Source organism: Tinamus guttatus, unplaced genomic scaffold, assembly GCF_059628265.1.
Source record: "Tinamus guttatus ecotype Peru unplaced genomic scaffold, ASM5962826v1 Tinamus_guttatus_pri_ptg000164l, whole genome shotgun sequence".
Lineage (NCBI taxonomy): Eukaryota > Metazoa > Chordata > Aves > Tinamiformes > Tinamidae > Tinamus > Tinamus guttatus.
In genome coordinates, this window is record NW_028288698.1 from 210,712 (window position 1) to 223,217 (window position 12,506).

The following is a 12,506-nucleotide window of genomic DNA, read 5'->3' on the forward strand; positions in this document are numbered from 1 at the left end:
TCCGAGCTGTCTCGCCACAGGCCACCACGCAAGTCCCAGCAGATCTGTGGAGACATCGGCCACTGGCTCTGTGTGCGGGGACGGGAAGGGTTTATTTACCCCCATGAAGGTTGTGAAGAACTTTCTTCCACGGTCTGGTGATGAGCAGGAGAGCTGTTGGACACACCGTCAAAAAAGTAGGCAGCATGCGTGAAGCCCAAGGCTCAGCCCAAAGCCTATCACCCATAGGGCAGAAAAAGTTATTGGGCTCTGATGTTTCATCCTGGGTCAGGCAGATTCTGCACTGCAAAGATGCAGGGTTTTTTTTGTCATTTCTGATAAACTACTAAATGAACAAGTTACGGTACAATGTGTCCCTTCGGTGTAGAGTTGTGAGCATCAGCCCCGAAGCAGCTAGGAGGAAGGAAACCCTCTTCAAAGGAAATATTTTGCTCTCCTGAGAGCCATTTGAGAAAACTTCCATATTCCTTTTTCAAAGCCACTCTTGCTCTTCCTGTTACAATTTAACCTATTGTGTCAGCTATATGGACTTAGCTGAAAAAGCAGATTCTGCTGGGAACAAAGTCAGAAGTCTGGCCTTTGTTTCAGGAGAAAAATGTTTAATGTGTACATTTAACGTGTTATTTGGAGCTCTGGTAGAGTTGCAGAGTATGTTTGCCTGTGCTTCTGTCCTACAGAAAAAACTATTTCAACATGTGCCCCTTGACAAACACCTATATCATAGAGTGAAATATATGCTGTTGATTGTAAGATGAAATCACTTCCAAAATCACACATACATTACTTTGAAGATCCATATGAAGATGCTGTTAGACAAATCCTGAGGTGATTATATAAACAACAGAACAAAGTTCTGAGAACTAATGCATAAATCCTTTGGAAATCATTCTTTCAAATATTTTTTTGTTATTTGCTAATCAAAAACCATTGTTTATCTCAACTTTTAGCTCAAGCTAAAATTCATAGCAGATGTGTCTCTAAAGATTAAAATAGCTGGGTCGCAGCATGTTTTTTAAATCTGCAATTTACTAAAATAAACACCCTGTGAAACACTGCCATGCAGATTGGTTTGCAGCAAGGCATGGCAGGAAGCCATTCTGAATGCTCAGGGCTCAGAAGTCAAAAGGATGGAGGAAAGATGCAGAGCCCCAGGGGACCTGATCCCCCCGCCACTCTGCCCTCGCTGCTCTGAGTCCGGAGTCGAGATCCCGCTCAGGGGAACAGGCAGGAGGGGGCGCAGAGCCCAAGGAATGGAGACAGGATGCCATGCATCATCCTTGGGGATACAGCAGGTAACATCTTGACACGGGATGTCCTCAGAATCATCACTGATCCCCTATGGATTACATTTGCTCTGGCTATAAAAGCAATAGGATATATTTCAAACCCAGCCTTTCTGAGCTTACCAAAACGTCTTTCTATCAGAAAAAGTCGGAATTACGACATGTAGACAGGGCCTTTTCATGTCACGCTTTGGGAGCGCTTACCTGATATCTCCAGATAAATCAGTCATTGTTTAGTCTGCAGTTTAAACCAGTAATATTAATTGTCAGCAGTGACACTGGGCAACAGTAAAAACAAATAAACACATAGCAAACAGATGACTGCTAATTATCCTTTCACTCACGAAGTATAAATATAGCTGCCCATGTTTGAACACCCAGAGAGCCCGCAGTTAGGACACATTCAACTGCAGATGTGCTACAACCCCTTCTTTGCTGAGCTCATAGATGATACCAAACAACACATAAACACCAGTTCTAGCTGGCGCCTCTAATTTTCTTGAGTACTCCATATATTAGTCACAGATGCGTATTAAAAGCTATGATTCTCCACCAAAAGGGGAAAAAGAAAGCACACGTACTTCAGAGAGGGAGATGTGTTCCACGTGCTCCTAGGGCCTGGCTCCCTCAAGTGCTGGACGTTTTTATTTTTCAGAGAAGGCAGCTGGCACTTTGAAGAATTTGATCTCTAATGCTTTAGCCTTAACGAAGAAAGATGGCACTAAGACCCTCTTTCACTGTGTGGGAGGTTGGGTTTTATTAGAGTAATGGAATTTTGGTGACAGGGAAATGCTGACATTTCTCTGCTGCCTTCCCCCCTGCTCCTGCTCCCCAAATGAGAACAAGAAAAACCTCCAATGTTCATGTGATGAGAAGTTCTAAAAAACATCAACAACTGAAATGAGACTGAAATCAGAATTGTTTCTGGAAAGGAAAAAAAAAAAAGGAAAAAAGAAAAAAGGAGGGGGGAAAGGCAGGGGGGACAGAATGAAAAAAAAAGTGGGGGGATTATTTTTTTACAAACCTGTTATTTCACCAGCATATTTGAATGTTGAGAAGTGCTGCAGCTAACATGACAACGTTAAATAATGAAAGCAGTGCCCGAGTGCAGGGTTTCTCTCATCTTCACCACCATGCTCAGCTTTATCTTAGGAAGGCTCCAAAAAAAACTCTTTCATTCTTAACTTTCATGCCTCTCGTTTTCAGAGCTTTCTGTGCATCCTCTTTTTCCACCCTTTCCAATGAATTCCTAAAATTGAATGAATCCTTACTTGGTCTGTGCAAATTTTGATGTTTATCTTCCTGTGACACCCAGAAAATCTACTCCAGTTCACGGATTCCTGGTCCCATTCTTGGTCTCTGGATATTGATGGTGAAAGATCCTCCAAGAGGCGGGAAGTGCTGGAGTGCAGCAGACTCCAATAAGCAGGGAAGGAGCTAATAAATAGAGAGCCCGACCTAGGCAGGAGAGAGCATCAAACTGGGGCTTGAAGCTATTGTCAAAAGAAAAAGTGAGATTTGTTGGAAGTTGCAGAGAGAGAGTAAAGAAAACAAATAGCCAAGAGCAGGGCTGCAAGAGCAGGGAAAGGTGAAAGGAAGAAAAAAAAGTCCTTATAAAAAATGATTCCTTTTATATCAGATATAGTTTGAGAGGTAGAACCTGATTAAAGCTATCAAAACTGAGCTGCTGAGCTGCTAGCAGATACTCCCCATTGAAAGAGAGTATTGTACAACTGGCTGAATTCTGTAAGTGAGAGCTAAAATAATGTGTGTGTGTGACTGGTCACGCCTGAAGTTGAAAGGAAAAGCAATTGCTTTTAATAATAGCTGTGCTCGCCGAAATGAGTTCTACTACTTGACACTGTAAATTGTGCAGATATTAAAAAAAAAAAAAAAAAGTATGAATGTAGAATGGAAGCTGAAGGAGAATTGCTTAATTTAAAATAACCAGAAAATGCTACTGTTTTGGAGAGGGAAAAAAAAATCAATGAGAAGACATTTACATGCAGCATTTTTTGCATTTGAGCCGCAGTCATCACCACCTCCACAGCACAGTACTTCCTCTTCCATATTCCCCTCCCAGGCCCTAGCTGTTTGGCCACATATTGCTCCGAACACAGCAAAGCGGTTTCAACAGCAGCACGAGAAATGGGAAGCATGATCTGAAATGGGCCAGAAACACATAAGAAATGAGAGAGGAGAGAGAAAGGACAAAAATATATATCTTACTGCCAAAGTCTGCAGTGTTTTATGCTGCTCTTAGCGGAGAACAAGGCCAACTTGCAAAGCCCATTAGCTTTAATTTAGTGATGCTTCAGGCTCCACCAAAACAGTATCAATCCTATACTGAGGATTTGATACTGCTAAAACATACGGATATCTTACTACTTTAGCCTTTCTAAATTCAAAAATCCTAATCAATGGCATTCACAGCATTTATATAACACATACAAAAAGCCTATTTCTAAATCAAAACTATACAAACAGGAAGAAAGTTTTCTTAATTCACCACAAAGTAAAGTGTTCATGGTCTATAAACTCTGTATATATATCAGAAAGATTGCAAGGCTTTCCACATGAATGAAAAGCTAGGACATCTCTTTTTCTGTGGTGGTTTTAAGGCTGACAATTTCAAAGACAAATTAAAAAGTAACTGAGCTCGAATACTGAACTCAGAATTTTCTATTTTCTTCTGGATGTTTTTCCTTAGGAACCACCTGGTTTGATAGCATCTGAAAAAAAAAAAAAAAAAAAAACCACCCAGCTTCTGCATCTGTTAAAGATAGGAGCATGCAATACTAGGTTAAAAAAAATAGAAGATCACTGGAGGCCTTTTTGTCTTACGTTAAAAGACATAAAATGAGAAAATCAGAAAGGAGATTAATAAGAGGAATAGTTAATTTTGAAATTCTATGGGTTTTCTGGCACTAAAAAAAATCCCATTTCAAAAAGGAAGAAGGAAAAAAAAAGTGAATTATTCTCTGAGCCTTAAAAAACCTGCAAATTATCTCTTGCTCTTTGACCTTATACAGTATCTGCTGTTTCATGAAATAACGGCAAGAAGGACTCTGTGTGGGGGAGGGAAAGGAACATAAATGATTTATAGTAACAATGAATTTGACTGATGAAATATTTAGGTTTTAAAAACAAACCAAATATTTATTTGGAACAAATTACTTAATTCAGTAAAGATAAGGAGTAGCATTTTTTTCTTCAACTACTCTTTCAATAGCTTATTCAGGCTTCGCACTTCAAATGTGATCTGATATTAAAAGGTTACTTGGCAAAAGCCACACATTAGCAGGAAGTGCTAAACACCAAGGGCCATACTAAAATACACACAGTAGCAAAATACTGAACACATCACACACGGAGCTGCTCATTTGTTCCTGCAAAATGCTTATTAAATCATATGCTGCAAGTGTTTGCAATCCAAATTCTACCTAGCTAACCATGAAGAGCACCACCACATTTACAAAACATTTTTTTTTCATTCTGAGACCAAGTCAAAGTATTTGTCTGTAAAGTGCTCTCCCACAAACCATTTCATGTTCAAAGCACAGAGCATAAGTGTTTTGTGTTTGTAAATCATTTTCCTCACAGTTTATCAATGTTGTGTAAATTTCTATTAGAAACGACTCGCTAGACTGTGGAGTAGCTAGACTTCTTCATTCTGCATCCATTGAATCTCATAAGCAAAAACAGTTACTTGGACAGACTTAAACTCTGCATAGTGTGCAATATAAAAAGTTATGTGATATCAAATTTTTCCCAGCACACTTTGAAACTACAAGTAAGGATGATAGGAATCAAATGTATCGTTACATGATGACGGCCTAAGCGCGTGCTCAGATCATTACAAAGAAGTAGATGCTCCTATTTCATAAGCATATGTCAAATTGCCTCCGGGTATGATTACTCCCTACTCCTGGTAGTTCAGATTTTCAAGCTAATGGAAAAATAGGAACATGAATTTAGGGAGAGGATGCACTATTTCTTGGAAACCACACAGTTCAGTCACAGTGGCTGAGCTTAAATTATAAACCCACAACAATGACTATTTGTCTTAACTTTTGCTATAGTTTTCCATCCTAGATAATCTGCCTTAATCTTCTTGCAAAATTCTGTACTTTATGTTGTAAACAAGTCATGTTTGATACAATGGAAAATCATGTTTTTTTCTAAATTACCATTTTTGCTATAAAACGTAGCAAAAATGGTTATTCTAGTTACTATACTTTCATATCATGAGGTTCTCCGCCCTGCACCTTGCCATTTTCCCCATTTATTGAATGAGAAACTCCATCTTTCTAACAGTCTGACACCAAAAAAACATCTGGTATCTTCTTTAAAAACACCAAGCCCAATTCCCATAGACTTTGGTAGGAATCTTACTTGGTGTATTTGGAAATCAGAGCCTAGAAATTGGAATCTGTTGCCCTATTGGAAAAGTGCAAGAACAAAGGGCAAGAGAGGCAAACCTAAAGCACTACTCACTACCCATGGCTTGTCTTTTTCCCTAGGCACCATGCCTGCAGATAGTCAAATCAATACCCAGAAGGAGAGTTTGGGGTGGTTCGCTCTTTCTAGAAACTCAAATACCTGCTCTCAAAAATATTTTATTTTCTAAAAGAGTTTATCCATTACTGTCAGAGAGAAAATGTTTTTTTCTTTATGTTTGCAAAACGGAGCACTTCAACCATGAAAAGCTCTAGCATGTGCAAAATTCACCAATTTTCTCCCCATACAGCATCTGCTACTCTGCTGTTCTGATCACTACATGAACTTTTCCCCAATTCTTCATTTAAATGGATGATTTTAAGTCATCATTTTACCCACTGTATTCTGGGAATGGAAGAAGATGTAATTCCAGCTACTACACATTATCATTTTAGGTATATTAACCTGCTAAGGACCACTTTGCTAGCCAAGAATTTCCAGAATAAAGTTTTTGTTTGGGTGGTTGGTTGGTTTTTTTTTTTTTTCCCAAGGAATTTCCAGAGTCTTGATTTGTGACTATAGTTTTTCTCATTGCCTTTTCACTGTTTCTTGTGCTCCAGCATCTGGGCTATAACTTGATACGTGGCTCAATTTGTCTGAATTCTCTGGTAGTTTCTTTCTTCTGCCACGAGAGAAGCATGAAAGGACTGGAAACAAAAACGAGGTGCTCATCTCTCAGCCTGAAACGTGCACATCTCTGCAGCGGAACAAATCATCTGAAACTACTGCTTGTTACTAAAGAGCAAAGCAAGATTTCAAGAGGAACTATAACAGTATAACACTGCCAAAGCACCCAGAAACAGAAGGGAGGGTTTTTTGTTTGTTTGTTTCTGGTCTGAGATGTAAAGTTCCCTTTTCAGAAGATGCACTTCACCGCAAACCTCACCTCATAACGACACGCAAGACTCTTCGCTTCATTCTACTGGCTTTATATATTAAAAATAAATAAAATAATAATAGTAAAAAAATAAAGCAGACCACTGAAGACAAGTGAAAACCGTGTGCATGGACCAGCAGAGGCAGGAGGGACATGGTGACCTGGCAGTGGTGCCAGGCAATCGCTGAGGCTGGACCACAGGGCCGTCACAGACAGCATCTTCTCGACCCATCTCCTAGATCTCTCATACAAAGGGGCCAGTGCTCAGTTAGGGCTGTGATGTTCAAGTGATGCACAGTCTGTGCCTCCCACAGAATCACTGAAATCTGATGATTTTACACTTTGTTAGAGCATAAAGCAAAAGCCTAGCCTGTGCTACTAGCACTCATGAGAAAGAACACCTCATTCTTTCCAGGGTCTTGACAGAAATAAAGGAAGTGTGTGGAGATAAAAGCTGCGCCAGACACATGGATGCATCCAATGTGATGCAGTCCTGGGACCGAAATCAGGCAACCTACTACTTCTAACTCTAGCAGAGGAGGCTTATTTTAAGAAAAAAGGGAAGAAATATTATTGTAAAATGAGCACGTTCATGAAGTGAATTTCTGTAAAGCGATACCAGGAAATTGTTGTGATCAGTATATGACAGCAACAGAGGAAGGAGTGGGGAGTAAGAAAACAAAAGCAGCACGAAGACTGGGAGAACAAAGTCAGCCTCACTGCACTTTCCAACACGCACAGTACTGATCTGGAGTAACAGGCAGATGGATTTTATGAGCCCCTGCCAAAGATGCTTTTAGAAAGTCTATTATATTTTCCCTAACCAGATAGTCTCTACAAATATTGTCTCTTAAGAGATCCCGCACCCAGAGCGGTGGATCAAGCAGTAGCAAAACAACAGCACAAACTCTTCATGTGGTACCCATCAATCTCCTACCATGCACAGACAAAACCGTCTCCCTGGCACCACCAGTGCTAAAATCCAGCTGACACGCCAATGTGCAGCGTGAACCACAGTTTTTTTACTATCACGACGAACAAAGGCAAATAAGCACGTTGCAAGTTATTTCAAGTGCAAATCACTCTTTTCTAAAGAGGACAGCACAGGTAACATCTGATGTAAATGAGTTGCCTACTTTTAATTAATAAAATGATACAGCTGGAGAGAGAGCTAGAGACAAAAATATTAATGAGAGTCATATTGTTTTCCTAAGTGATTCACATTTCTGTCTCCATTGTTCTTGTTGTCCAGGTTAGTGTGAGATTGCAAAAGCAGGGATCATGGTATTAAACGAATGTCTAACCATGACGTTAAAAATTTAACAGCTTTGAATCTTTAATGCATATTTTTCTTTTTAAAAAGGGAATCATCAGTTGTGTGCCAATAGATAAGTATTTTGGTTGTGCCCAATAAGCATCTTGAAGAAAATAGAGGAAGCAGCAGCGGAGAAAATACAGAATTAAAGAAAAGATTATGACAAAATAGCAACCAAAGAAAGCAACTCTTGTCAGATGCTGGCAGGAAGCACATCCTCAAAACTAAAAGAGAAAAATGAAGTAGGGCAACAATTTCTAAATTTCCTCTTTAAAGAGACTTCAAATAATGATCTGTCTTTGCAAATGCCATCATTTCGCCTCCACTGGATTTGCCCTTCTTATTCACACCGGCAGCCATGCTCACCCTAAGATTGGCTGTGGGCCTCACGCAAAAACTTGCCACCCTCTGTGGCCACCCCTCCGTGTCTGGGCAGAGGCAGTTCACGCTGCGGGCTGCTGCTCCACGCGATGCTGAGGCACACCTTGCCTTGTCCCAGACAGACTTAGACCTTCAGGCACAAACCACTGGCAGTCACTTCTTCCCCTCTGCCTGACCCAAATTTGTTTGAATATAACTTTTAAGTGGATACAGAAAGCAGTAGATCTGGAAAAAGTAGAACACAAAATGATGCAGAAAATCAGCACAACAAACTATTTTCATTTGCAGCTTTTTGCCCCACAAGTTGAATCTAACACAGGCTCCTCGTTCCTATGGGAGCACAGGAGCTTTCACTCCTTTGCACATCAGTCTGACATTATCCACATCCCTGAGCTTCCCCAAGCAAACCGTCTGCCTCACCTTAAGCATCCCTGAGGAAGGAACACAAGGGGGCACGGCAGTTTGATGCAGAGGCATCGCGCTGCTGCGCTATCAATGCGGCAGCAGACGAGGTCCCTCCGCACACCCGAGGGCTCTGAGGAGCTCTGCCTCCCCAAAACCTCTGCCTCCCCAAGAGCCGGTGCGTGAGAGCGCCATGGTTTCTTGGGCATCTCTGTGCCGCACATCCTACAGCTATACCTAAAACACGTGCCTCTTCTGGCATGTATGCGCCCAGCCCCAGTCAGGAATTGCCCGACTGGTTCAAAGGTCTGCACTGCAAACCGTGATCCCGCTTCCTCACATTTTATACAGGAGTTACTTCAAGCCCTGCAGGGCACCTGCTCTGTCTCCACGGGGCAGCTTCCACCCCGAGCACCCAGATGCAGCTACAGTGGGTAGCTCCTAGCGGAAGGAGGGATACCGACTCCCAAAGTTTTGCCTCACCTGTAGATGACGGCATCCTTAGCAGTGACTAGAAAGTAGCACAGGTACAAAAGGAGAATCCTAAGGCATCGCTCAGGGGAGACGCGTGAAGCGGCAGCGTGAGGAGCAGGGGCTCCCAGAGGCGCCCGCAGCCCCCCGGGCTTGGCTGCGCTCCCGCGGGCCGGGCGGCGCCGCGTTCCTGGGCGCTGGGAGCGCGGGGCGAAGCGCCGGGATCTCCGCGGGCACGAGCGCGAGGGCTCCCGCCTTACCTGAGCCGCCCAGGCCGGCGCGGAGCAGGCAGCTGCGGCGCGGGGCGGCGGCTGCCGAGAGGTCGCTCTGGGAGCGGCCGCGGGGCTGGGGCCGGGCGGGCGCCCCCGGGGCGCTCATGGCCGTCGGGGAGCCGGGCCGCGCCGCGGGGAGGGAGGGCACAGGCAGAGCCGGCGCAGGAAGAGCCGCCCCGCGCCGAGGCGTGGGGGCCGCCTCGTTCCCTCCTCCTGCCCGCGCCCCAGGGCGCCCGCCGGCCCCGCGAGCCTCGGTTCGGCCCGGGGCAGCCGCACCTGCGGCGGCGGAGGAGGCACCTCAGCCTCGTCTCGCGCCTCTTCTGCCACCGTAATCGCTCTGTCCCGCGGAGTTTCCTACTCTCGCATAGAAAACCCGTGGCGTCGCCGGCGAGCGGAGCAGCGGGCACCTCTGCTGCCCCTCGCCCGTCCCCCCGCGGCGGCGGGGCCGCCCCGCGCACCCGGAGCGGGGAGCCCGGCCCGGCCCGGCCCGGCGCCACCGCTGACCCCGGCGCCACGCGGCCTCCCCCAAGGTCAGCCAGAAGCTTTCCCTTCTGCTGCTCAGATCGGAGGCTGAACTCAGGCTGACTGCCATAAAGGCAGGGTTGAGGCCCTTTAAAAAAAATACAGATGTACTTTTCTAACAGGAATCAATCTAAAAGGCAACAGGACAAAACGTTTCATTCAGGCTTCATTCAGCTGCACTGAAGACAATGGTGAAAATGATAGGATTTCACCCCGTATTTTTAACACATCCAATATCACACCATCTAACTATAAAGGATGAAAGTCCTTTCCAGATTATATGACTACTCTAGGGTCTTCTGCTCCTCAGGGCTGAATCAAGTCCTATCAAGTCTGAAATCTGTGCATGTGAAATTCAGGTATGGGTCTCTACTTCCTACTTGGAAACCAAGTGCGCTCCCTGCAGCTCCCCCAGCACATTCGCTGCGTCGTTTTCCCAGCAGTCGCACAACTGAGACACCGCTTGCTTTTGTCCAAGCTATGGAGCCAGTTTGTGAGTCTCATATGCCGGCAGTTAGGCAGGTCAGAAGGTCTGGTCGGCTCATCATTTCCCAAGGGACCGCTGCCTTCCCTCCCTGGGGAGACCCTTCACTTCCTATCCCAGCAGCAGAAAGCCAGGCTGTGCTGTCCAGGCTCCTCCTCCTGTTGCTGCAAGTTGCTCACAGACCTTCCTGCAGCGGCCAGATCACTCGTACAGACACTCTCACCCATGTTCACAAAGCTTCCTGTGAAGACGCTGACGCTGGTCTCGGGCTCTGCAGCAGGACTCATGAAGCATCATTTTAACCACTTACCCTTTACAACTTGCATCATTGCAGATGGGACTGTGCGTTGAGGACCTTTGTTTTCACCAGATATCTCAGTGGCTGAGCATGTGTGGGCTGGTGACATTTGCTAAGCCTTGGTAAGTCTTAACCAGAAGTACACTCACGACTCCTATTTACCGTCTTCTTTTTTTTTTTTCTTTTTTTTTTTTGATTCAAAGGATGTAAAAAAGTTAATTACATGAAATAAGAGTTCCAGTTCCAGCTCAATTTCATCAAAGTCAGTGGAAATCCAAATGGACTTCCATTCAGTCAGTAGGCTCAAGGTCAGATCCTTAAGCTTTTCGTAGATGATTTTTCCTCAGAGCTTTTTCAGCCACAGAGAAGTTGTAATTTGGTGTGCTGTAGAGAATAAACTTCAGAGAGGATGCTTCAAAACTCACATACGAAGGAGCTGCTCAGTGCCTGAAATCCTTTGGTCTTGGCCAATGATCAAAAAGAAAAGGCTGCAAAATGTTAAGAAATTCGAAGAGAAACTACAAAAGACATTGTAACAAGTGGTCAAAGGATTTCAGGAATACTTTTTGAGAAGCAAAGTGACATCTAAAGTGATGAATATAAGAGAAGACACAGAGAAAGTAGGTCATCATCGAATATAAAAGACAAGTATGAAGGGGCAGTTAAAAAAAAAAGGGCTCATGTGTGATTTTCAAAGTACACTAGTAAATCAGGGTCATGTGAATAGTCAGTTCAAAAGCATGATACCATGGATGCCAGAATGCTCTTTAATCAGTCTGCAACTTAGTACACTCTTTAAGGAATATAACTGAAAAGATTTCTTAAAATTGTATTTGTTTCATTTTAATAGCCATTTAACTCTTTTGGGACAGTGTAATAGTTGTGGCTCTGAAAATGTCTACTTCAGGAAAAGCCTCAACAGGAAAGGGTACACGTCTCCCAAGTGGAAGGAGAATGCTTCAGCTGCCTGCCCATTTATTTTTCAACTTTTCTGATGAGATTGAAAATGAAATTTCCATTTGTGATGATGATCCTGGAAAGATCACATTTGCTCATTAAACCAAACTATTTCACAAAGTCCATTCAAAGACAACTAGGGTTTGATCCCAAAGTTTCTAATCCAAGACGTGGCAGGGGCCTAAGTCCAAACTAAAAAGATGCCTTTTTCTAAAGCATGTGCCTGCCATGTACAACCTGCAGCATAAATGTGAAATGTTAGCAAAGGAGCCTCAGTACAGGTTTCCCCAAAAAACGTTCTCACAAAGAAGGCTCCCCTTGATGAGTCTGGGGGACAGTTTTTTGTCCGGTGGGCTGAAAGGAGGTCCGCAGTGCAACTAAATGTGCACCCTGTCATGCTCTGTCAGGGAAGTAAATAGAGCTCAGTGGTGGGACACTGAGCCCGTTGGTGGGAGGAAGCAGGAAGCATAAAACCAGCAGCTTGATGAGGCCACCTCAGAACCTTGAGTAACTGTTGCAGTTCAAACGGCTGCAGCGACCTGGTTCAGGGACGGCACGGCGACCACCCCCAAGCCACTCGGGCCATGAGCTAGTTGACACCAATGTGGTAGACGGCAAAATGGCCTTTACTGATGGGTAACAAGGTGTTATATAGCTAGGTTTACAACGTCACATCCGTCTGCTTACACCATAGACTAAACACTATTGGCTATTAGGGGCCCTATCTTTCCATACAGCACGATA